The following is a 27,092-nucleotide window of genomic DNA, read 5'->3' as shown; positions in this document are numbered from 1 at the left end:
TGGGGCCAAGGAGGAGAGAGATATTTTGTGATTTAAATTTTTAAAAAATAATTAAATGGGCTCCATTTAAAATTCCTAACTAGGCTTTTTGAGGCCCATGGAGCCCAATTAAACTTAATTAGATCCATTTAAGAACTACCCATATTAAATTTAAACAAAATAAGATTTCATTTAAATTTAATTAAATTAATTTCCCTAAAACTTTATTATTATTTTTATTTTTTCAAGATCATGCCACGAAATTAATAATTCAGCTCCATGCCTCCAATTACATCTTACAGTCATATAATTTTTCATCATCGGGTTTTCCAAGGCCTCAATGCACATACTCATCACAAAATAAGGATCTACACCCACCAAATCGGCAATGAACAACTTTCTCTTCATAGCAAAGATGGGGATCAACTCGTGTCATTGCATTGACAATAACAATGCCATAGAAGTTAAGGCAGTTGTTACAGTTAAAGAAAAACATGATAAGTTGCTTTTGAAGCTTTTCAGTGCCAAGCTCAATCCCAGTAAGTACTTTAATCAGCCAACAGATCTCTATTTATCTCTCATTTGATTAGAATTGATATATATATATATATATATATATATATACACACACACACGTACAAATTACTAGTGGATGTTTGACTTTAATTGGATTCAAAAGTCATGAAGTTTGGTAATTTTAAAGGCGATTTTAATGCCATTTTGATTGCCTCAGATAAAGTTGAATGGTGAAAAGATATCCACATAGCCAATACAACTAATTTAATATTCATATCTAGTTGTTGTTTATTTTATCAAATTTTAATCGTAACACTCCTGAAAAAATATTGATATTATCATTTTTCTAGAAGTAATTTTACTATCAGACTTTTTATTGGTACAATAGACTTCAATCGGATTTGAATTCAAAATCTTACAAGCAATGACTTAAGTACTGTTAAGCTAAAATTGATTTGGTAATTTTACTATTAAACTTCAATTTTTATCAATGGGTTCTCTGAAATAATTTTCTTGTATAAATAATGGAATATATGTTTAATAGTGGGACATATATATGTTTGAACTGTATAATAATATTGAGGTGCTGACAACAAGCTAATTCTTGCACAGGAACGGGGCAGGAGAAGATTGTGGAGGCTGAAGCTCGTCGGCATGATGATGAGGAGGTGAAGTTAGAAGCAAAATTCAAGGTGCAATTTGGCGGGGTTGAAGCCATACAGATAGAAAACAAAGAAGAAAGAAAGGAAATCTTTATCGAGACCATAGTTCTTGAAGGCTTTCCTAATGGCTCTGTTACTGTGTCATGTAGTTCACGGATTCACTCCAAACATGAGAAGAGAATTTTCTTCACCAATAAGGTCTCATGTTCTTATCTTTCCACTTCTTTCTGTAATTTCCTAGATGCTAGAGAAAATTTTCAATGAGGGTATTTTAATATATATTAGATTATGTATGGAAAAAATTATTAAAAACATAAAAATAAATAATGAATATAAATTTTAATACATAATATTTCCGTCTAATCATTTCTTTAAAATAACATATTCATTAAATATAATATTTTTTCGTTATATGTTACTAAATAATCATAAATAGACAAGAATCTAATATAGAAGTCCTTAAAATTATAAACACAAGTAATAGAAGGATGATAAATTACATCAAGTCCTTTGTTTTTTTGGGTAAATTTAGATTAAATTCATTTTGAGTTGTGTGTTGTTTCGAATTGCTATAATTTTTAGTTATGTAGTTTCGAGTCAAAATATTATTTTTTTAAAGAAAATAATTTTACATTTATTTTTTTAGGATAAATTTTATTATTGATTGTAAATAGATTAATTTTGGAGTTGGGTTATTTGGGTTGACTGTCAATTTAATTTAGGAAAATTTTGAATTGAGTGCTAATTTATGTAAATTTGGATCGAATTGGTGAGTCCCATTAAAATTTTTTGTCCAAGAATTTGAGGGAATGTTTTTTTTCCTGTGAATCAGTTATACTTGCCTGCCAACACACCAGATGGATTGAAGAGGCTAAGAGAGGAGGAGTTGGAAGATCTACGACGAAATGGACAAGGAGAGAGACAGTCATTTGAGAGGATCTATGACTATGATACATACAATGACCTTGGAGATCCTGACTCCAGCCAAGACCTTGCAAGACCTGTTCTCGGTGGCAAGGAGCACCCTTACCTCAGGCGTTGTAGAACAGGACGTCCTCGCACCAAAAAGGGTAACCACAATTCTATATATTTGACTATTATGATCAGAGTTAGGTCTCAATAAGAACCAATATAACACTATCTATTGGCATAATTAATAAATGTTAAAGTGAAAGAAAACCCAAGAATTAGTCTAGTAGATGAGTAGGAGCTTTACCATTACGCAAGTAACTCATTTGTATCAGGAGTGCTCTTTCACTCAAGAGGACGTGGGATCCATTTCTTATAATTTATGGAGTCTATATTTACTATAAGAAATGTTGGATTTAGTAGTAACGATCTTTACTACTAATGTAAAAAATTTATTATTATAAGTTTATGATGATAGTATATAAATTATTATATATTAATATTATAAAATTATGACTCAGGTATTTTACAATAAATAGCAACAATTATTGCTAAAAAAATTTTTAATAATAACAATAATTGATGCGTCCCTACCGCAAGTGCACGGGTCGTACAAGTAGTATAGAAAAGATATCGATCCCACGAGTAGTCGTGTTAATGATTGAATTTTTGATATAAAAGTTGACTAAATCGAAGTATTTATGAAATTAAAGTAATGAATTGATGGGTAATGGAGCGTGAAATCTATATGTGCAAAATCAATATTCTATTCAACAATGTATTGCATTAAACTAAAATTGCATCAAATTGAAATAAGCAAGTTCAAATATGGCAATATTGAAAATGGCAAGCAATTAAATTCAATTGAAAATTAACAATGGTAAAAAGGCGATTCCGGAGTTCGGGATTTCATATTCGAGCTATTTTGGGATTTAAATCGGTTATCCAATTTTATGAAACTTATGGGTTTTAAGGAGATTAATTCTTAAATCCTTTGAATTCCCTTTCGAGTGAGACAAAGAGTGCCTTAATCAAACTAATCCTACTTTCGTGGAGTTAGAATTAATTAAGACCCATTAAGTTCTTTAATTAATCTGTGAATCCTCTTAATCCTTAGCCTATTTCTAGGTCTAAGTTAATTAAGTCCAATTTCTTGATTATCTATCATAAGGCCTTCTCCTTTCGGTGCTTCAACCATGGATTAAGAACATCACTTAATGGGATCCTACACTAAGCATGTCATTAAGCATACAAGAAATGAATAAAACTCATTAAGACCACAAAATATGGATTACCCAATCAAAATCCACAAAATATCTCAAATATTACAACCCTTACTCCAGAATCAAAAGTAAACTACTCACTATCCATAATGCTTACAAGAAATATTGAGTTTAAATGGAAATAAAGCTTTAATCTAAGCTAAGGAATAAGAAATTAAACACTAAAAATGTAGAAAAATGTAAGGAAAGAAAGAAATCTGCAAATCTTGGTTGAAAATGGTGTGGAAGGTGAAAGTGACTCCTCAAATTCTGCCTCTACTCTCCTTTTCCTTTTCTGCTCCTTGTCTCCCCTCTAAAATGGGAAAATGAGACTATATATAGCATTTTTCTGACATTGAGCCCTAAAATGGTATGTTCTGGAGGAATTATTTGAGGGAATCTCCTGCCAGCTCATTAATGAACTCTTTATGGGACTGCATAAGTGGACTGCATAAGTTATCACGATCCCTTATGCTGATTTCAGGTCACTTATGCGGCTGCATGACTTGGTGCATAGGTTATGCACAATTCCGTGAAGGTGCATAAGGGAGGCGAGAATGTGCATAAGCTATGCGATCTCCTTATGCACATTTCGGTGGTTACGGCGATGATCTTTCTCCTTATGCAGATCTGCATAGCTTATGCGGCAAGTTATGCACAATTTGATCAATGCATATTTCAGCTTGAAAACTTGTTTTGACATCTTTGGCTCAGAAGACACTCCTCAATGGCAAAATTCTCTTGATCCTTCAAAAACACCATTTTTCCTACAAAACAAAGTAAAATTACAAATTAATACAAAATTGACAACTATGAAAAACTAACTAATTAACTAATGAAATTAGCTAAAAATGACTAATAATCAAATAAAAATGGTTATAAAATTAGACCTAAATGACTATGCAAAATGTATGCATCAAATACCCCCAAACTCAAGCTTTTGCTTGTCCTCAAGCAAACTTTAAAATGTGGTGCAAAAATTTTAGGGGTGCCTTATCCAAAGAGCTATGAAAATTACCTATTAAAGTAGCTAAACACACCTTTAGCCATACCAACAATCCATATACCCATCCTTCAAAATGCAAAGAATCTAATGCTTATCCAAGCTTTCACCGCTTAGCCATCAAGTCAATTATCATTCAAAATCCCCAAACCAACCAATCAAAAGAGAGAGAGTCATGCTCAAAAGGAATTCATGGACAATCAATAACCAAAGTGTCTCTATATAGAATGATGTAATTGAATAAATGAATGAATAGTTTTCCAATCCCATAGGCAAATTTCCTACTCCTATCTCCACTAATGTAGCAAGTACTATCAAGAGATCAAAGGTCTTTTTAGGGATGTAATGGGGCCATGGGGTTTAAAATGAGGCTAAGAAGAAAGATGGGTAAAAAAGATTCAAAGCATGAGAATATTTTTAATTTTGACAACATAAGGTACACCTTTTTATTTTATTACATTTTTTTCTTTTTCTCTTCTTTTTTATATATATATATAAGTGGAGGAGAGAAATACACAATGAGAATTGTCAAGTGTTAGCATAGTTTACAAAACACATAAAAATGAGGGACATTTGATTTTTTAAACTTGCATTTTGTATTTTCTTTTGATGCTTGTCCCTAGAATTTGCCACCCCCAAACTCATTCCTTTTAATACTTTGGGTGGATTTCTTTCATTTTGAATGACAATGGTGAAAAGCACATATACTAGCACTTTTTACAAGATGGCAAGCATTTCTTCTCCCTTTTATTGTATATATTTTTCTCTTTTATTATTATTTTTTAGAAAGTGTACCTAATATTCAATATTATTCTCATGAAAAGGGTTGGAGTGTTTGGTTCATTGGCTAGGTAGCAATAAGGGTTTCAAGAAAAATTAGGAATAAAAAGGTTCAAAGGGGTTTGCAAGGGTTAATTTTAATTAGGAAAAAGGCCAAAGGTTTAAAATGAGAAGGTTTAAATCAAAGAATGCCGAATCATCTCTCTTTTCAAGTATAAGCTGGTATTTCGCCTTGAAAGGTTTAGAAAATTTGTTCTAGGATTGGTGAGACATCATTTGACTACCTTATATCCAATAACTCCCTCTAAACACTTCCTTCTCCAAATGACTAGTTGGGTGGCTTTTTGGCTAAGAAGATATAGGCAAGGGATAACACTTCAAAACTTTGCACCTCTTAGGAAACTTTCAATCCACAAACCCAACTAAAGGTAAGTCAAATCACTCTCATAGGCAACTTTTCAATACTCAAGGGATTTGGCAAAAGATTTTAATGCATGATGCATGATTCCTAAAATGAGTAATGCATTAACTAAATGGAGGGAGTCTATTTGTATGCAATGTGTACAATTTCTAAATAATGTATAATGTGTGTGTAAATGTGTTATGTATATGTATGTGTGGAAATATATGTAAAATATTTACAATATATGAAAATGAAATGGGATGAGATGTTCCTATACTCAAATGTGAAAAATGAAACAAAAATCAAGCAAAAATCAGAATGTGCACCCCCAAACTCAAAATTGGACATTGTCCTCAATGTCTCATGCAATGTATTATCAAAAGTCAAAGCAAATAGTAGTTACCAGGAATTGTAAAGATTAAGAGCAAAAAGAAAGAGTTACCTGGTATGGAACAGATGAGAATTCAAGATAAAGGGATGCATAAGAAGCTGCACAGGTTATGCAGAGTTAAGTGCTGTCCAGAACATGTGCATAAGTAGGATGCATAAGCCGTGCGGTTCTGCATAAGAGGCAATATAGGCTGCATAGGGTATGCAGGACAGTTGCATAAGGGGAATACAACCTGTGCAGTGCTGCATAAGTAGCAGAAAGGGTTGCACAGGCTATGCAAAACAGTGGCATGAGGAAATTCATAGCCTGTGCAGTGTATACAAAAGCTGCTGCATGGGAATTGGCAAGGGAAATGTACAACCAGCAGTAGAAGTATTGAAATATATACAGAGTATGGGCAAATATGTACAAAAGGGCAATAAGTGCAATGAAAATTAAAGAAGACTAATGTAATAGCAATTCAATAAAACTTCAAGAAAAACAGAATTTAAAACAAACTAATTCAAAACAAACAAACATAATTTGAAACAAACTATAAATGTTTGAACACATTTACAAAGAAAAGGTCCTACAAGATTGAACAAAAGTAAAACAGAAGCTAATCTATGTCTATTGTTTTGCCTTTGTCCAAGGATGTTGCTAAAGGGCTGGTGGCTGCTGCCGGCTGTCGAAATGATGGTGCTGGAGGAGGTGATGGAGGTGGGGGTGGCATGCCCAGAAAGATCATGAGTTGCTTCACCATTTCCTTCAATTCTTTCTGCTTGTCCCTGGTTTCCATGACAAGGTCAAATAGGTGATCATGACGATCCTTGAGAGTATCAAGACCAGTGTCAAGCTTCCTATCCACAAAGTATATATCATCACTAAGCCTGTCAAGATAGGTGAATAAGGCTTTAGTGTTGAATGCAGGAGGGGCTGTGGAAGAGGAAGGTTCAGCTGTAGGAGGTATGGGCTGAGCAGAGGCTACTGGGATGTCCTGTGCAGGCTAAGGGGGTGGGGTAGGTGTAGTAGGGTGCTGTGGGACGGATGGGAAAGGTTGGGTTTCTGGTTGTGCAAGGGGCTCAGTTTCGGCTGCAGGTTGGGCAGTGTCAAAATATGACAAATTGAACCCTGTTTTGGTTAAGTGTGCAGTATCAAAATATAAAGTGTCCACAAGTGCTGGTATTGAGTGCTCTGCAGGATTAAAACCAAAATGCTTGGCTATGACAGTGATGAGCCCACCCAAAACAATGTCACCTATGGATTTGGTGGCAATATGCAGCACATGTTCACAAAAGAAATAACCAGGAGAAACCTTAACTTTGTGAAATGCACACCATAACATAAATAGTTCAGATTTTCCCACAGCACCAGAACTAGTCCCTCTGCCCAATATGGTGCTAGCAATCAGCCTATGAATAAACCTAAGTGCAGGGTCAAGTATTTTGGATGTTTTTGATCTTCCAGCAGAGAAAGTTTGAGGTTGGTTTGTGATGATTCTCCAAAATTGGGCAGCATTCCAAATGCCCTTGTTGGCTACCTCTACTCCAGTATGTGGTACTCTAAATAACCCATCAATTGCAAAACCAAAAATGCTATGAAATTGGTCCAATGACAGCTCTCTATTTTGCCCCAAGCATCTAAATTTCATAATTGGTTTATGGTCTACATCATGCAATTTAAGGGTAGCAGAGAATGAAGAAATAAACTCCAAAACTAGAGTTGGATAAACTATCTCCTGTTTATGCACAAATTCCATCCAACCCATCCCATCAAGATATGCAACTACATTGTCAAATAAACCAAGGGATTGTAGAGAATCGGCAGATATATACCTAGTGGGTTGGACCCTCCTATCCTTGAGTCGCTTAAAAGCTGCTTTTTGAATTGTATCAGGAAGAGGCCAGGGTAGCTTTGATACATGTGAGGCTGCCGAAGTTGTCTTTTTGGTGGAAGAGGGTGTAGAGGCTGGAGCTTTTGGCTTTTTGGGTGGCGGTTCCGACAATGGGGTGGGTGGGTCTTTGCGTTTGGACAGAGGAGGTGCAGAGGACATGGGTCGCACAGATTTTGACCGGATTTTACGTTTGTACGTGGTTGGGGGAGGTGGTGGGGGTGTCGCTTGTGGAGGAGAATTGGGATTAGGGAGTATCGTTGATAATGGTGAAATCTGGAGAGGAGAAGCTGGACGGGAATGGGAAGGGGATTCCATTGCCGATGGAGAGGATGAAGAGATAAGGACGGAAATGAAAATGTAGGGGGAAGTTTAGGGTTTACGTGGTGAAAGTGCTAGTGGAGAAGAAGAGAAAGACGGTGAAAATGCCGAAAGAAATGGAGGTTGAAAGACGGTCGTGGGTAGAAGAGTCGGGAAGTGGAGGTGGGAATTTTGTTTGCCGAAAAGGGATTTGAATCAGGTTTGTAAAAGACTGCATAAGGGGAAAATGATTTATGCATAACCTGTGCACTCTTTTATACATGTTTCAGAATGATTTAAACTTCAGAGAAATGGCTTATGCACAAGTGCATAGGTCATGCACTGTCCTTATGCACTGTTCGGCAGGTATTGAAATCTTGGGTTGGTGGTCATGCAGTTGTGCATAAGTCATGCACCTTCCTTATGCATGTTTCGGTGACTTTTGAAATTTTGAGGAGTGAAGTCATGCGGGAGTGCATAAGTCATGCACTCCCCTTATGCATCTCTCGGCAGAATTGGTTTTTCAGAGAATCGGGTCATGCAGAAGTGCATAGGTCATGCACTCTGCTCATGCACTCTTCGGCAAGTGTGGAATTTTCTGAATTCTGGTCATGCAGAAGTGCATAAGCTATGCACTCTGCTTATGCACTCTTCGGCAATTTTTGGAATTTGGGTTGGTGGTCATGCAGTTGTGCATAAGCTATGCACTCTGCTTATGCACTCTTCGGTGGGTTTTGAAATTCAGAATCTTTGGTTATGCAGAAGTGCATAAGCTATGCACATTGCTTATGCAGGTCTCGTCAACTTTTGGAATTTTCTGATTTCTGGTCATGCAGAAGTGCATAGGTCATGCACTCTGCTTATGCACCCCTCGGCAGATTTGAATTTTTGGAGTTTTTGGTTATGCGGAAGTGCATAAGTTATGCACCTTTCTTATGCACCCCTCGGCAAGTTTGGTTTTTCTGGGTTTCTGGTCATGCAGAAGTGCATAAGCTATGCACTCTGCTTATGCACCCCTCGGCAGTTTTTGAGAGTCAGAGTTTTTGGTCATGCGAAAGTGCATAAGTTATGCACTCCCCTTATGCAAACTTCGGCAGAGAGAGAAAATGAAGAATTTGAAGTTATGCAAATGTGCATAGGTCATGCACGCTGCTTATGCAAGTTTCTAAAGATGTGAAATTTGACAAATTTAGGCTATGCAGAGTTGCATAAGCTATGCTCTTTCCTTATACACTTGCAATAAAGGTGAAAAATGGCAAAAATTGTGGTTATGCAGGATTGCATAAGCTATGCAGTTGCTTATGCACATTTCAACAAGATTAAGATTGCAATGGAACATGATTTGCAAGTGTGAAAAATACCCTAGAATGAAGAAATATAATTCCATGAAGCATAAACCATGATAAATTTTTACCAAAAACACATCAATATATACAAAGGGTATCAAAAAGACATCACACAAGCATGTAGACATTGATCCTACATAAAAGACTTTTGAGAACTATGCCATTTTAACTCAAATTCTGCAAATCAACATTTAGCACATAAAACTCCATAAAATTTGCATAAAGTTGCATCTAACCACAAATGAGAAATGAATTCTCCAAGTTTTGCCAAGAAAATGCAGCATTTCTACCTGTATCCTATAACCCAAAGAAGCTCAAGACTGCAAAAATGACTCACTTACCACCATATTAACATTATAAGCACAAGTATTAAAAAGTTACACACCCAACCTCACCAAAAACACAAGCCATTTGCTGCAGAATGTACTTTTCCTCTGCATAAACCAGATTGCAGCTCCTGCAAAGGTTATGCAGCAAAAACCAAATCAGTTCTTTTGAAGAACAAAATTTTCAAGTTAAGAATTACTTCCCCAACAGTTCATCAGCCTTTCTTCATGGAATTACATCTACAAGGGACAAGATTTAACAATGTCAAAAATTGAATTTGGGGAGATTTAAGATAAAAACTAAAGCAATGAAAATAAAGGAAAATTAGCAAAAGCAAAATAAAAGGACTTGGGATGCCTCCCAAGAGGGCTAATTTATAGTCCTTAACTGGACTCTTCATGAATTTCACTGAAAAGAGGTGAAGGATTGGAGAGCTTGTAACAGCTTGCTCCTATTATTGGGTCTCCAGTTATGTAATGTTTCAATCTATGCCCATTGACCTTGAAATTCCCAGATTTTTCACTCCAAATTTCAATTGCTCCATAAGGGAAAACCTTAGAAACTCTATATGGACCAGTCCACCTTGACTTAAGTTTTCCAGGGAACAATTTCAATCTTGAGTTGAACAACAAAACTAAATCACCTTCTTTGAATTCCTTTTTTCTCAGATGCTTATCATGCCAAACTTTAGTTCTTTCTTTGTAAATACGGGCACTTTCATAAGCATCCATCCTTAATGCCTCAAGCTCATTAAGTTGTAACAACCTTTTTTCACCAGCTTGCTTAAGATCAAAATTCAAGGTTTGAATGGCCCAATATGCTCTATTTTCTAGCTCCACAGGTAAATGACAAGACTTACCATACACCAACCTAAAGGGAGTAGTTCCTATAGGGGTTTTGTAGGCAGTCCTATATGCTCATAAAGCATCATCTAGTTTGATAGACCAATCTTTCCGAGAATTGTTCACTGTTTTCTCCAAAATATGCTTGAGCTCTCTGTTAGAAATTTCAACTTGTCCTGAAGTTTGAGGGTGGTATGGTGTAGCTATCTTATGCACTACACCATACTTCCTCATTAAGCTCTCAAATTGCTTATTACAAAAATGGGAACCCCCATCACTAATTATAGCCCTAGGAGCTCCAAATCTGCTCAAGACAAATTTCTTCAATAATTTCACTACCACTCTAGCATCATTAGTTGGAGTTGCAATAGCTTCCACCCACTTTGACACATAGTCAACTCCAACTAAGATGTATCTATTACCATATGAAGGAGGGAATGGCCCCATAAAATCTATTCCCCAGACATCAAATAATTCTACTTCAAGAATACCATTTAGGGGCATTTGATCTCTTTTTGCCAAGTTTCCACTCCTTTGACATTTATCACATTCTAACACAAATTTCCTCACATCCTTAAAAAGATTTGGCCAAAAGAAACCAGCTTGCAAAATTTTACTAGCTGTTTTAGAGATTCCAAAATGTCCTCCATAATCAGAAGCATGGCAATGATGCATAATACTTTGTATCTCCTCTTCAGGAATACACCTCCTTATTAAACCATCACAACATCTCCTAAAGAGTAAAGGATCATCCCATCTATAAAATTTCACTTCATGCAAAAACTTTTTCTTTTGTTGCCATGTCATACCTAGAGGTAAAACTCCACAAGATAGATAATTCACAAAGTCTGCATACCAAGGTAGTTTAGCAACAAGAGAGAAAAGTTGTTCATCCAAGAAAAACTCATCAATAGGGATTTCATCCAATTCTTCACCATCCAATTTCAACCTACTAAGATTATCAGCAACTACATTTTCAGCTCCCTTCTTATCTCTAATCTCCAAATCAAACTCTTGTAACATCAGAATCCACCTAATGAGCCTAGGCTTAGCCTCCTTTTTACGGAGCAAATACCTGATGGCTGCATGATCTGAAAATATAACCACCTTTGAGTCAATAATGTAAGGTCTGAATTTTTCCAATGCAAAGACAATTGCTAAAAATTCCTTTTCAGTTGTTGCATAATTTGTTTGAGCCTCATCCAGTGTTCTACTAGCATAATAAATAGCATAAGCCTTTTTGTCCTTTCTTTGACCAAGAACAGCCCCAATTGCATAGTTGCTAGCATCACACATAATTTCAAAAGGTAGGCTCCAATCAGGTGATTGCATGATTGGTGCAGTGATAAGAGCTTGCTTCAACCTGCAAAAGGCATCCAAACACTCTTGGTCAAATACAAATGGTGTGTCATTACTTAACAAATTAGACAAAGGTTTAGCTATTTTAGAAAAATCCTTGATAAAGCGTCTGTAGAACCCGGCGTGTCCTAGGAAACTTCGAATTCCCTTGACATTGGTAGGAGGGGCCATCTTCTCTATCACTTCAACTTTGGCTTTATCAACCTCTATTCCTCTGTTAGATACCAAATGTCCAAGCACTATCCCTTCCTGAACCATGAAATGACACTTTTCCCAGTTTAACACAAGGTCAGTATCTGCACATCGCTGCAAAATTTTAGAAAGGTTAGCCAAACATATATCAAATGAAGATCCATAAACAGAGAAATCGTCCATAAAAACCTCCATTATGTCTTCAATGAAATCTGAGAAAATTGCCATCATGCACCTTTGAAAAGTGGCTGGTGCATTACACAACCCAAATGGCATCCTTCTATAAGCAAAGGTTCCATATGGACAAGTAAAAGTGGTTTTCTCTTGATCATTTGGATGGATAGGGATTTGAAAAAAACCTGAATATCCATCTAAATAGCAAAAGTAAGAATGCCTAGCTAGTCTTTCCAACATTTGATCAATGAAGGGAAGTGGAAAATGATCTTTTCTAGTGGCAACATTTAATTTCCTGTAATCTATGCACATTCGCCAACTAGTCACTGTTCTGATGGGAATTAATTCATTATTTTCATTTTTGACCACTGTCATTCCACCCTTTTTTGGGACAACATGTACTGGGCTCACCCAAGTACTATCTGAGATAGGGTAAATGATCCCTGCATCAAGCAACTTCAAAATTTCCTTTTTAACAACTTCTTTCATATTTGGGTTCAACCTCCTCTGATGTTCAATAGATGGCTTACAATTTTCTTCCAAACTGATTCTATGCATGCAAAAGTGTGGGCTTATTCCCTTAATGTCATCTATGGTGTATCCTAAGACTTTTCTGAATTGCCTCAACACTCTTAACAACTTATCAGCCTCTAAAGTACTCAAATTTGCATTTACAATTACTGGATAAGTGTTATTAGTGCCAAGAAATTCATACCTGAGCTGAGAAGGAAGTTGCTTAAGTTCTACCTTAGGTGCATCTTCTTCCTTGAATGATGGTTGGTTAAATTCGACTTTTTCCTTTTGTGTGAGTTGAAAAACTGGAGCAGAAGTGAATGGTGGACTTCCCTCTAAGTATTGAGCATATGCAGCTACAAGAGGGTTGTCATAGTCTATGCCTCCTCCATGAACCAAACAATTTTCAAGTGGATCTTCTGGATTTTTCTTTCTGAAGTGTTCTTCAACCAGCTCATCAATGATATCAACTCTCAAGCAAGTATCAGCTTCAGAATGATGCTTTTTCATAGTGTTATTAATATTGAAAACCAATTGCTCTTCACCAACCCTAAGAGTCAGCTTTTCTCCTTTCACATCAATCAATGATCCTGCTGTAGCCAGTAAAGGCCTTCCCAAGATAATTGGAATATTAAAATCTTCCTCCATGTCCAAGATGACAAAGTCAACAGGTATGTAGAACTTCCCAACCTTCAGAGGCACATTCTCCAAAATCCCTTCAGGATACTTAATTGACCTGTCAGCTAACTGAAGAGAAATGTGGGTTGGTTTAAGATCTCCCATGTTGAGCTTCTCATAAATGGAAAGGGGCATAAGGCTAACACTAGCCCCTAAATCACATAAGGCTTTTGTAGAACAAGACTCTCCAATGTGGCATGGAATTGAAAAACTCCCTGGATCCTTGAGCTTTGGGGGAAGTTTCCTTTGGAGGATAACACTACATTCTTCAGTCAAAGCTACAGTTTCATCATCTTCAAGTTTCCTCTTGTTTGAAAGAATTTCTTTCAAGAATTTTGCATAAGAGGGCATTTGTGAAAGAGCATCAACAAAAGGCACATTTATGTAAAGTTTCTTCAAAACTTCTAAGAACTTCCCAAATTGCCTATCAAGCTTGGCTTTGTGAAATCTTTGTGGAAAGGGAAGCTGTGGCTTGTAGGGTTCAGGAGGTATATATTTCTCTTCCTTCTCTTCAATTTCCTCTTTACATTTTTCTGCACTCTCTTATTTTTCACTCTCATCAGTATTTTTCTCATTTTCTCTCTTCTCATCATTTTCACTCTTCTCGTGTTTTTCACTCCCCTCATTATTTGCAACTTTCCCACTTCTTAAAATAATAGCTTGACATTGCTCTCTTGGGTTTTCTGGTTGACTTGGCAGTTTTCCAAAAGATTTAGCACTTGAGGAAGATGCTTGTTGTGCAATCTGGTTTTCCAGCATTCTGTTATGTGTTTGCATCTGTTCCAGCCTTGCTTTCATCTCTCTCATCTCCTCATCATGCTTATTTTGGTTAGCAAGAATCTGTTGCAATAAAGCTTCAGTGGTGGAATTTCGTTCTTGCTGTTTTGGTGGAGGGTTCATATTTTTCTGCTGAAAATTAGGCAGTGGTTGCCTATTTTGCTGATATGGAACTCCTTGTTGCTGATGTGGTTGAAAATTCTGATTTTGAACTTGATTTTGTTGATTTCCCCATGAAAAGTTGGGATGATTCCTCCAATTTGGATTGTAAGTTTGAGAGTAAGGATTCCCCATTTGCTTGTTTCCATAATTACCAACATATGCTGCTTGTTCTCCATAATCTACTCCACAGCTGGTAGTTTCCTCTGCATAAGCCACTTGTTGTAAACTTCCAGCTGATGATGTTGAACTAACCAACATACTCAAAATCTTCCATCTTCTTAGCAAGGACATTTGTAAGTGCATCAAACTTTGCATTAATCATGTTGAATGGGTCAAGATCATATATTCCAGCAGCTTGTCTCTTCTGAGTTTGAGCTGGTCCTCTTGGACTACTCCAAAGATGAGTATTCTTTGCAATTTTCTCCAATAGCTCATAAGCTTCATCTTCATGCTTTATAATAAATTCTCCTCCTGTTTGAGCATCAATAATTCCTCTGATTGCAGGAGTGACATTTGTGTAAAAATTCTGATTTATCATCCATTTTGGAATGGCATGATGTGGGCATAATCTCTCTAATTCTTTCCATCTCATCCATGACTCATATAGAGTTTCATCTTCTCTTGGTCTGAAAGCTGTCATTTGATTCCTCAATTCTTGAGTTTTTCCAGGTGGAAAATATTATGCAAGAAATGCATCGGTGAGTTGCTCCCAATTTGTGATGGAGTTGTGAGGTAAAGAATCAAGCCAATCCAATGCTCTATCTTTTAAAGAGAATGGGAATAGCTTCAATCTTGCTGCATCATCAGACACTCCAGGTTGTTTTTGCATGTCACAGATCATAGCAAACTTCTTCAAATGTGTGTGTGGATTTTCTGAAGGATGACCTCCGAATTGAGAATTTTGAATCATTTGAAGAACTCCAAAATCCATCTTGTAACTATTTGCATCAATCCTTGGTCTTGCTATGCTCTCTCTCAAGTCATCAAAACGTGGAAAAGCATGATCCATCATACTTCCCCTAGGCAGATTAGCATTAACAACTTCTTCACCTTGGGCTGCATTTTCGTTGTTTCGATCATTTCCAGCATTACCAACACCAATTCTAATCCTCTCATCAGCCATGTCTGCTTCTAATTCAGTTTCTCTCAATGCTTCTTTCCTTCTTCTGGTTTCTTTCTTGTTGGCCTTACAAAACTTTTCAATTTCAGGATTAAACAGTAAGGATGTGTCACTTGTGCTTCTAGCTCTTCTCATAAAAGGTTAAAAGTACCTGAAAAAGAACAAACAAACACAAAATGAAAAGATAACAAAGATAAAACTATAAACAACTAAAATAATCAAAAATTCAATATTAAACAAACAACTCCCAAGAACGGGCGCTAAAAACTTGATGCGTCCCTACCGCAAGTGCACGGGTCGTACAAGTAGTATAGAAAAGATATCGATCCCACGAGGAGTCGTGTTAATGATTGAATTTTTGATATAAAAGTTGACTAAATCGAAGTATTTATGAAATTAAAGTAATGAATTGATGGGTAATGGAGCGTGAAATCTATATGTGCAAAATCAATATTCTATTCAACAATGTATTGCATTAAACTAAAATTGCATCAAATTGAAATAAGCAAGTTCAAATATGGCAATATTGAAAATGGCAAGCAATTAAATTCAATTGAAAATTAACAATGGTAAAAAGGCGATTCCGGAGTTCGGGATTTCATATTCGAGCTATTTTGGGATTTAAATCGGTTATCCAATTTTATGAAACTTATGGGTTTTAAGGAGATTAATTCTTAAATCCTTTGAATTCCCTTTCGAGTGAGACAAAGAGTGCCTTAATCAAACTAATCCTACTTTCGTGGAGTTAGAATTAATTAAGACCCATTAAATTCTTTAATTAATCTGTGAATCCTCTTAATCCTTAGCCTATTTCTAGGTCTAAGTTAATTAAGTCCAATTTCTTGATTATCTATCACAAGGCCTTCTCCTTTCGGTGCTTCAACCATGGATTAAGAACATCACTTAATGGGATCCTACACTAAGTATGTCATTAAGCATACAAGAAATGAATAAAACTCATTAAGACCACAAAATATGGATTACCCAATCAAAATCCACAAAATATCTCAAATATTACAACCCTTACTCCAGAATCAAAAGTAAACTACTCACTATCCATAATGCTTACAAGATATATTGAGTTTAAATGGAAATAAAGCTTTAATCTAAGCTAAGGAATAAGAAATTAAACACTAGAAATGTAGAAAAATGTAAGGAAAGAAAGAAATCTGCAAATCTTGGTTGAAAATGGTGTGGAAGGTGAAAGTGACTCCTCAAATTCTGCCTCTACTCTCCTTTTCCTTTTCTGCTCCTTGTCTCCCCTCTAAAATGGGAAAATGAGACTATATATAGCATTTTTCTGACATGGAGCCCTAAAATGGTATGTTCTAGGAGGAATTATTTGAGGGAATCTCCTGCCAGCTCATTAATGAACTCTTTATGGGACTGCATAAGTGGATCGCATAAGTTATGCGATCCTTATGCGCTTTTACCGTTCTCGAGTCACTTATGCGAAACTGCATGACTTGGTGCATAGTTTATGTACAATTCCGTGAAGGTGCATAAGGGAGGCGAGAATGTGCATAAGCTATGCAGTCTCCTTATGCACATTTCGGCTGGTTCTGGAACAGTGATCTTTCTCCTTATGCAGATCTGCATAGCTTATGCGGCAAGTTATGCACAATTTGATCAATGCATATTTCAGCTTGAAAACTTGTTTTTGACATCTTTTGCTGTAGAAGACACTCCTCAATGGCAAAATTCTCTTCAGTCCTTCAAAAACACCATTTTTCCTACAAAATAAAGTAAAAATTACAAATTAATGCAAAATTGACAACTATGAAAAACTAACTAATTAACTAATGAACTTAGCTAAAAATGACTAATAATCAAATAAAAATGGTTATAAAATTAGACCTAAATGACTATGCAAAATGTATGCATCAATAATTACTGTTATATTCTTTTATATATTTTTAACAGCAATTATTAATGTTACTGCCATATGTTAGGGCAAAACTATTGTTACTGTAAAATTTTTATCACAAATTTTAATATTTATTGTAGTGATATCTGTAAGTGTAAAAGCACTAAAATTTAATGCTTTGGCTAGATGCATGTAATAATTTTCCTTGCGGTCCATTGTATTACAGGAGATAAGATATTTAAATCCTATACAAGGTTTCTTAGCATTTCTGGAAAAATGGAAAAGCATGAATATTGGAGATTTGCTTACCACTTTACAGGATTCTAACCTAGAGAACTGTGACATGGTATCGATTGCAGACCCATTAACAGAATCAAGAAGGGGCGATTTTTTTGTACCAAGGGACGAGGCATTTGCGGAGTTGAAGCAAGCTTCATTCGGTATTAATACAGTAAAATCTCTGTTGCACGCCCTGTTGCCCACCATAGAGACTGCAATTCTTGATGACAAGCTTGGATTCCCATACTTCACTGCCATAGACAAGCTATTTAACGAAGGAATTGAATTGCCAAAAGATATTAAAAAACCCTGGTACCTTAAGACGCTATTACCAAGAACTGTGAAAGCTGTTAAGGAAACTGGAGATGAAGTCTTGCTCTTTGAAACTCCTGAACTGTTTGACAGTATGGCTTTTCTCTCTTCCTTTAAGCAGTCACTTACATTTGTGCGAACATTTATGTATAATTTCTCTCATAAATGAATTTTCTTGCAGGAGACAAATTTTCTTGGTTTAGGGATGATGAATTTTCCCGTCAAACTCTTGCCGGTCTTAATCCATACGGCATACAGTTGGTTACAGTAAGTCTTAATTTGCCAATGGTACTGGATCATTTTTAGAACTATGAAGTTTCGATTTCGACTGAATAAAAAAAAATGATAAAAAAAGGCTAAATTTGTGAAATCTTTTCCCCAGGAATGGCCTTTGACGAGCAAACTTGACCCTAACATCTATGGTCCTCCTGAATCTGCGATCTCAAAGGAAATAATCGAAAAAGAAATCAGAGGGTTCATGACGGTTGAAGAGGCAAATACAATAGCAAACTATTCGACACTCGATAAGCTGAAATGAAATTTTTCTTTTTTTGCACCTAAACAAGTCCTTCAAAATTGGGGGTTTTATAGGCTTTAAAGCAGAAGAGGCCATTTATATTGGATTACCATGATATGCTCTTACCATAAGTGGCTAAAGTAAGGGAACTTGAAGACACCACATTATATGGTTCCAGGACTCTGTTCTTCCTTGTGAATGATAGCACATTGAAACCTGTTGCTATCGAACTCATTCGCCTACTTATCGGGGACAAGCCGCAATGGAAACAAGGATGGCCAAAGCACATGCCATAGCTCATGACTCTGACATCCACCAACTTGTATCTCACTGTAATTATTTTGAAGGGTCTTTCCTGGGCTAATTGAATTCATCCACTGTGAGTAACGCTAAATCCAACACAAAAGCCTAATAATCATGAACTTTTTTTCCAGTTTGAGGACGCACTGCTGTGTGGAGCCATACATAATTGCAGCTAATAGACAACTCAGTGAAATACATCCTATCTATAGACTTCTACATCCTCATTTCCAATGCATAATGGAAATCAATGCTCTTGCTCGGAAAAATCTCATCAATGCAGGTGGAATCATCGAAAGCACTTTCTCTGCTGGCAAGTGCTCCATGGAGCTTAGCTCTGTTGCTTAAGACAAGCTCTGGCGTTTCGACACAGAAGCATTGCCAGCTGACTTGATCAACAGCTGCTTTTATTCATTCATTAATGGTTCAATAATTTGCATATATATTCCATGAGAGGCAAGGCAAGCCAAATTGAATTCTTCGTTTACTTGGTTAATTTTCAGGGGAGTGGCAGTTGAAGATCCAACAGCAAAGCATGGCCGGAAGCTAGCAATCGAAGACCACCCATTTGCCAATGATGGCCTGATGCTTTGGGATGCAATTAAGCAATGGGTGACTGATTATGTGAACCACAACTATCCAGAAGCAAGCAAGGTCAAATCTAACAGCGAACTTCAGGCATGGTAGGAAGAAGTTAGAACGAAAGGCCACGAAGACAAGAAGGATGAATCATGGTGGCCCGTCCTGAACGCCTAACAAGACTTAATCCAAGTTTTAACTACCATAATTTGGGTAACTTCAGGTCATCATGCAGCTGTGAACTTTGGCCAATATTTGTTTGCTGGGTACTTCCCCAACAGGCCTACAATTGCTAGAAACAATATGCCAACTGAGGACCCAGCAGAGGAGGACTTCAAACTCTTCTTGAGAAAACCAGAACAAGTATTGTTAAAATGCTTCCCTTCAAAGCAGCAAGCAACTAAAGTGATGGCTATTTTGGATGTTCAATCAAGCCATTCACCTGATGAGGAGAATATTGGAGACGCATTGGAACCATCCTGGAAAGCAGATCCTGTCATTAGGACTGCATATGAAAGGTTCAATACGAGACTGAAGGACCTTGAAGCCACTACTGATGAAAGGAATAATCATTTGAAGAACACAAATAGAGCTGGAGCTGGAGTTGTTCCCTATGAACTGAAGCCATTCTCTGAATCTGGGGTCACAGGGAAGGGTGTTCCCAATAGCATTTCAATCTAAGTTATTTACTTTAACGAGCAACAATAATAGATGTTAGCACATGTTCTTGAAATATGTGGTAATAAGCTCCTAGATCTATGTAATGTGGTTAGTATCAAATAAATAAACTTGCCTGTGGTAGCATTCCGATTGAGAAGGTTGATGTTTGAAGGTAGAGCTACTCTGATGCAACTCATCAATTAATAATATATATATATATATATATATATATATATATATATATATTAAAAGTTGAGCATTAAATTGTGTGATACTAAGGATGTATTCAATATTCATACTGCTTAATTAACTTGTATGGTAGGGCTTTTCAGCGTTGGATGTAACGAATAAACGTAGGGGTCAATGACAAATGCAAGTGAATATAAAAAGGTCAGTTACAGATATAACATTTAAATTTAACTATCTTTTAGGATTTATTTTGTAGTTAAAAAAAAAATTGGAAAAAGAGAAAATATAAAAAGTCAATTCTCTTGCTTTGTTAGAAGAAAAAAAAATTAAAAATTTAATTTTCCTATTTTATAAGAAGGAAAAAAGAGAAAAAAAAATTATGAGAATTTGTGTCTGTCATTTTATTTTTCGTCCAAATTGAACGAAAAGGAGTAAAAAGCTGCTTTAATTTTTCTATTTTTCCTCTATGTTCTTTTTAATTTGTTTATTTTAATTTTTAATTTTCAATTAAAAATATACATAATTAAAATATTTATTCAAATTTATATAGCAAAATGTCAATTAATGTGAGAATAGATTATTATTTAACTAGTATAATTTATTATAAATAAAATTATGTTATAAATAATATGTCGTATTATTAGGTTTGATAAATAAAATAATATATCGTATTATAGTATACAACTCAACACAGTTATTTTTTTAATATAATATTATTTATTCAATATGTTTATAATTATAAAAATATAATAATTTTCTCTTCTCACTTTTTCATCAAAATATAGAAATACACAAATCACTTACTTTCCTTTATTACCTTCTCAATAAAAAATATTTATAATAAAAATAATAATTTTTCTTTTCATAACAATTTTAATTTTCCTCACAATTTCACCCCCTTTTATTTCCTAGTTTTGCTTCCTATAAAATAGACCCTTACGTAGTATTTGGTTTAAATGAATTCCACAAAATTTTGTGGAATTCATATGAAAATTTAAAATTTTAATATTTTATTTAAATGAAAGTTTATTTGAAATTTTTAATAATTAATTCTATTGAATTTATTATAATTAAATCAAATTTCATTAAAATTGATAAAATTTATAAGTGAATTCCAAACTTAAAATCATATAAATTTCAAATAATAAAATTATCTTATTATATATCATTTTATTTTATTTATTCTAAACACAAAATTCATATAAAATACATTAAATAAAAAAATTTATTTGTAAATAAATTCTATCATGAAATTTATTTACAAATCAAATGAATTCTATTATATAATTAAACCAAACAGCATTTTAATGTATTTTTAATTATAATTTTAATCTTTTTGAAAAAAATTTATTACTTAAAAAAAATTTAAAAAATATAAGTCATTAATTTTTTATTTTAAATGGACAAATAAAAAAATAACTTTTAAAGTTTTTAAGATATGAGTTTATTAAATTTTTTTATTTTAAGCAAATATTATTTTAAACTTTTGCTATATTTCATTTTTAGGGAGCGGGCCAAATGCGAGAATTTATTAAAAATATGCATACATTTAACATATTCTCCCTTAAAAATTAAAAATTTAGGGGCCGGCTAGTGGTCTCTGCCAACTCCATTGTCCGTCATTGCCTATTGTGGTTAAAAAAAATGAAACTCAATATGCGAACCACTACTTCCCAGAAGCAAGCAAGGTCAAATCTGACAGCGAACTTCAGGCATGGTAGGAAGAAGTTAGAACTGAAGGCCATGAAGACAAGAAGGATGAACCATGGTGGCCTGTCCTGAACTCCCAACAAGACTTAATCCAAGTTTTAACTAATGTTGGATTTGGAGGAAGAAAAAACTAAGAACTTTAAGAGAAATTTATGCTAGAACAAGTAGGAGAAAGAAAACCATAAATTCATCACTAAAATAGAGGATTTACATATACACATTCGAAGATTTTTTTTCCTTCTTTTCTTCCTCTTTTTGCCAGCTCTCTCAAAACACTCTTTTCAGCCCTCTCGAGTTTTCTCTGCACACTTTTTCCAGCAGCGACATTTCCTTTTTATAGGGAAATATTAATTTCTTTTCTCAACTAATGTCATGCTTGCACCATGCTTAAGCATTGCTCATTTCGTTACTTGTGCACATAGAGTTTTACCTACTAAATCTTATCAATTCCAACAACTATCATAATTTGGGTAACTTCAGGTCATCATGCAGCTGTAAACTTTGGTCAATATTCATTTGCTGGGTACTTCCCCAACAGGCCAACAATTGCTAGAATCAATGTGCCGACTGAGGATCCAACGGAGCATGACTACGCTCTCTTCTTGAAGAAACCAGATGATGTATTGTTAAAATGCTTCCCTTCACAGCAGCAAGCAACTAAAGTGATGGCTATTTTAAATGTTCTATCACGCCATTCAATGCGAGACTGATGGAGCTTGAAGCTACTATTGATGGAACGAATGATGATTTGAATAACACAAACAGAGTTGGGGCTGGAGTTCTTCCCTATGAACTCTTGAAGCCTTTCTCTGAATCCGGACTCACAGGTAAGGGTGTTCCCAATAGCATTTCAATCTAAGTTGCTTCTAATGAGCAACAATAATCGATGTTAATACATGTTCTTGAAATATATGCAAATAAGCATGAATCATGCAATTTGGTGTGTATTCATAAACTTGCTTGTGGCAAGTATAAGAGTCCGCATTGCTGCAGTCTCTAAGTAGCACGTTATTGTTATCCCTATTGACTATTGTGTAACTCCTAAATTAATGAATCATGCTTGAAATTATGTGGTGTTTTGGATGTAGTCATATTCTAAATTTCATGGATCATGGAACACTTACAAAATAGGAATTCAATTCAATTCAATTAATTTCTTTTTAGAAGAATATTTAAAATAAAAAATTTTGAATTATTTTTAATTTAAAAAAATTATTTTAAAAGAAATAAAAATTAAGCATGTGTGTAAGAGTGAACAAAATACAATTTAAACTGAAATAATCGAATTAATTGAAAATGTAATTTAGTTTATTTAAAAAATCAATTTCATTTTATTTTTAAAGAAAAATTTCAAAAAAACTGAACTAAATTGAAATAGATTGTATTTGTAATTAAACATTGCATTTAGCTAGCTTGTAGTTTAGTGGTTAAAGACTATAATAAGAAATGAAAGAGCTTGAGTTCAATTCTTCTTTTCAGTTCATTAAGAAATGGAAGAGTTTGAGTTCAATGTCTCTTCTCAGCTCATTAATATTTGTATCCTAAATAAGATTTTTTTAACGGAAGACATTCTTAGTCTTTGATCCAAAGTCATTCATTTCTTTCCATAAGTTGAGCTATACATTCATTACATAAACACCAACCAGTCACAAACCCTAGCCACCCAACGCCCACATGCTTTCAAGGAGCCCAGCTCCTTTGTTTTTCTTTCCTCGATTACTTACTCTTATCTGTTGGTTTCCACATACTTTATTTTCCTTTCTTCCTCCCAGCTCTCATAGTTGCCACCTGTAGAACTGCCCATCTTCGACCGCATCCTCTCTTCTTTAATTCATTTGCATAATCAGTTATCAAACAGTTAGGAGAAAAGTTTATGCTGGACAGATGTTTGATTCGTTTGTTCTACTAAATTCGATAGGGAGAATTGTTTATTCAGTGTGGAAATTTGGTATTCTAGATATCCATGACGAAGTCCACCAAGGCCATGAAGTCCTTCGTCATCCAGGCATCGCATCCAATCATCTCACTATCACATGCAACCTTTGCCATTGGAGGACGAACACCGAATTTCAGATTTTTTTGGCTTGAAAATGTATCAATTTATGGGTTTTGTAATTTTAATTGATTTTCTTGTGCATTTTGTTAACGTGGATATTTTGTTAATGTGGATTTTCTCAGCTTCTTTATGTGTTCAATTCTGTGTTTCTTGATTATTATATTTTATTTTTTATTTTTTATTTTTTGCTTAACTCCGCCTAAGTAGTTTGTGCTTAGCCGGTCCCAAGCCCGGATAAAGGAAGAGGGTTGCGGTAGGTGACAACCAGCGTAAAAATTTCGTCACACACTATGATATGGATTCAAATAATATAAACGTTGGGGCGTCCTCTACTAACGACGCGCTACATCGGAGCCTGGGTGTAGTGATAAATATGCAAGGGTGTAGGGCGTTCACCGAAAGCGACGGGAGGAGAGTAATGCAATATGACCTAGAAGCATTACACATTTCTGAGGATTTAACCCAAAATCGTTCAGAGTGGAAAAAGCGAATCCATATAGCCGACTCCAAAATTTTGGAATAAAGGCTTAGTTGAGTTGAGTTGAGTATTTTTTATTTTTTGCTTCTTCTAAATCTCTAAATTTTAGCTTTAAATTGGTTTGAGTTGATGTTTGTGGACATATTTTGCTCCTATGGGTTTTTGGTTCTAGATAGACTGGCCTTTGGGGAGAGCGGTCGAGACTGAGAATCAAAGAAAATGGGATTGAAAGAGAATATCTTCAAACTGAATTATTTCGGTTTGACTCAGTTCAATTAATTTTATAATTCAGTTTGATTTTTATTTTCTAATGAAATTCAATTTTCAATTTTTTCAGTTTAATTCGATTTTGAACTTGGAAATTAATTCAATTTTTTAAATTATTTTAAAAGAAATGAACTAATTATCAAAAGTTATAACATGATTTTTCAAGAATTCAAGTCATTTAATTAAAATTCAAAACTTCCTTATTTTAGATTATATTTATTTCCTTGTAAAAAAGATAAAAATAGGATAATAATGACATTTGTTTTGTTTATCAATATTACAAAATTAATTAACGTTTTGAAAATTAAGAAATAAATTATTTTAAATTAAAAATAAATGACTAAATTATAATTATGATCAAACTTTAAAAGGTTATTTTATAAATTATCCTTATTTATTTAGAGTGAAAATGTTATACTTTTCAGTATGATATAATTAAAATTATAATATCATTGTAATTATATTGTTCGATAACATTAAAATATTTAACGTAATGAATATAATATAATTAATTACACTTTAAAATAGATATAATAATTATTATTTATTTATATTTTTTTAATTTATTGTGAATACTATTACTACCACTCTCATCATCCGATCATCACCGTTGCTATCATCGTCCTCATCACTTGAGCACCACTGTTCTGCTACTACGACCACTTGGCTGTCACCACCACCACTTGACCTTTGTTGTTGTTAGAGCTGTACATGGATCGGTTTGGGCGAGTTCATTGTATTTTACCAAACCAAACTGATAAAGTTGGTTTTGATACTATTCAAATCGAAATTAACAAATTAAATTACAAAATCACATATATTCGATTTTCACATTATGTGGGTTGAGTTCGATTTAGGCAATTTTTACTTTTTTTTACAATTTTAGACTTTTATAATTCAACTCTTATTAAATCATACACTGATCGAAAAATATATATTATTTCAAAATGTATTATTTAGTAAAAATAAATAAGAATTAAAAATAAATAAGATTATTCACTTGTTTATATATATATATATATATATATATATATTTATTTATTTATTTATTTATATATATGTGGTTTGGATTGAACTTTTAAATTAACCCAAAACCTAAACCAAATATTTGGTTTATAATTATTTTCAAATCATAATCAATATTTAAATGTCTAAAATCACTAATTTCGATTTAAAATTATTTGGATTTATTAATTTGATGGATTCTTTGTACATCTTTAATTGTAACTACCATCACCACTTGGTCATTATCACCGCCGTCACCACCTCCTTGTCACTACTTGGTAGTGATGTGGTGGTGGTAGTAGTTTGATTACATCCCATGAACATATGTGTGTGTGTGAAATTGCAATGGTCATTACATTATATATTTATTCTTCCAAATAAAGTAATGTAATGCTTAATACATTATATTACATCATAATTTTAATTCTATTACATAATTGATTGTATAGTATTATATTACATTATACTAAATCGTAGCTTTAATTCCTATGGAAGGACCTAATTTGGTCCAGAGAAAAAGAACCCAATGTAGAGTTGGAGTAGGTTGTTGGGTTTGGCTTACAGGATTTAAAAAGCCCAGTATGGACCCAAGGGAAAAGGGTATTTGTCCCTGGTTTTTGTAATAATAAACCGATTTCCTTATTTATTTATTTGCTTCAGATTGAAATTCAATTAGTCTAATTGAATTCATTTCTAAATATGAAACCTTAATTTCATTTTTCCCAGGCAAGGGACACACTGCTGTATGGAGCCATACATAATTGCAGCTAATAGAGGCCATTACTGGTTTGCTGGGTACTTTCCCAACAGGCCAACATTAACTAGAATCAATTTGCCAACAGAGGAGCCACTGGAGGCAGTTTAAAGACTACGTGAAAAATCCAGTACTTGCATTGTTGAAATGCTTCCCTTCAAACCTGCAAGCAACTAAAGTGATGGCTACAGAGGAATATATTGGAGAGACAATGGAGCCATCCTTGGATGCAGACACTCTCATTAAAACTATATATCAAAGGCTCAGAGCAAGAATGAAGGAACTTGAAACTATTATTGATGAGAGGAATGACGATTCAAAGAATACAAGTAGAGCTGGAGCTGGAGTCCTTCCGTATGAACTCTTGAAGCCATTCTCTACTTTTAGGCTCACAGGGAAGTGATTTCTTAATTGCATTTCAATCTGTTTTAATAAGAAACAATGATACAAGCCATCTTGCAGTTAATAGACTTTCACCATGTTTTGGACTAGATAATAGGTATCCTAATGAAAATAAATAAATAAATAAATAAAATAATAATAAAAATAAAACT

The 27,092-nt window shown here is 34.5% G+C and overlaps 1 non-coding gene and 1 pseudogene across 1 annotated transcript; both read left to right on the top strand.

The window, feature by feature from the left end:
- The first annotated feature begins 367 nt into the window (after nt 1–367).
- Nucleotides 368–26,941, top strand: LOC110666865 (linoleate 13S-lipoxygenase 2-1, chloroplastic-like; annotated as a pseudogene).
- On the top strand, nt 14,994–15,100 carry LOC131182745 (small nucleolar RNA R71). The gene has a single exon (XR_009151005.1). It is a non-coding gene; the product is annotated as a small nucleolar RNA R71 (small nucleolar RNA).
- Nucleotides 26,942–27,092: the final 151 nt, after the last annotated feature.

The sequence above is a fragment of the Hevea brasiliensis genome, chromosome 8 (assembly GCF_030052815.1).
Source record: "Hevea brasiliensis isolate MT/VB/25A 57/8 chromosome 8, ASM3005281v1, whole genome shotgun sequence".
Lineage (NCBI taxonomy): Eukaryota > Viridiplantae > Streptophyta > Magnoliopsida > Malpighiales > Euphorbiaceae > Hevea > Hevea brasiliensis.
This window is presented reverse-complemented; position numbering and strand designations above follow the sequence as displayed.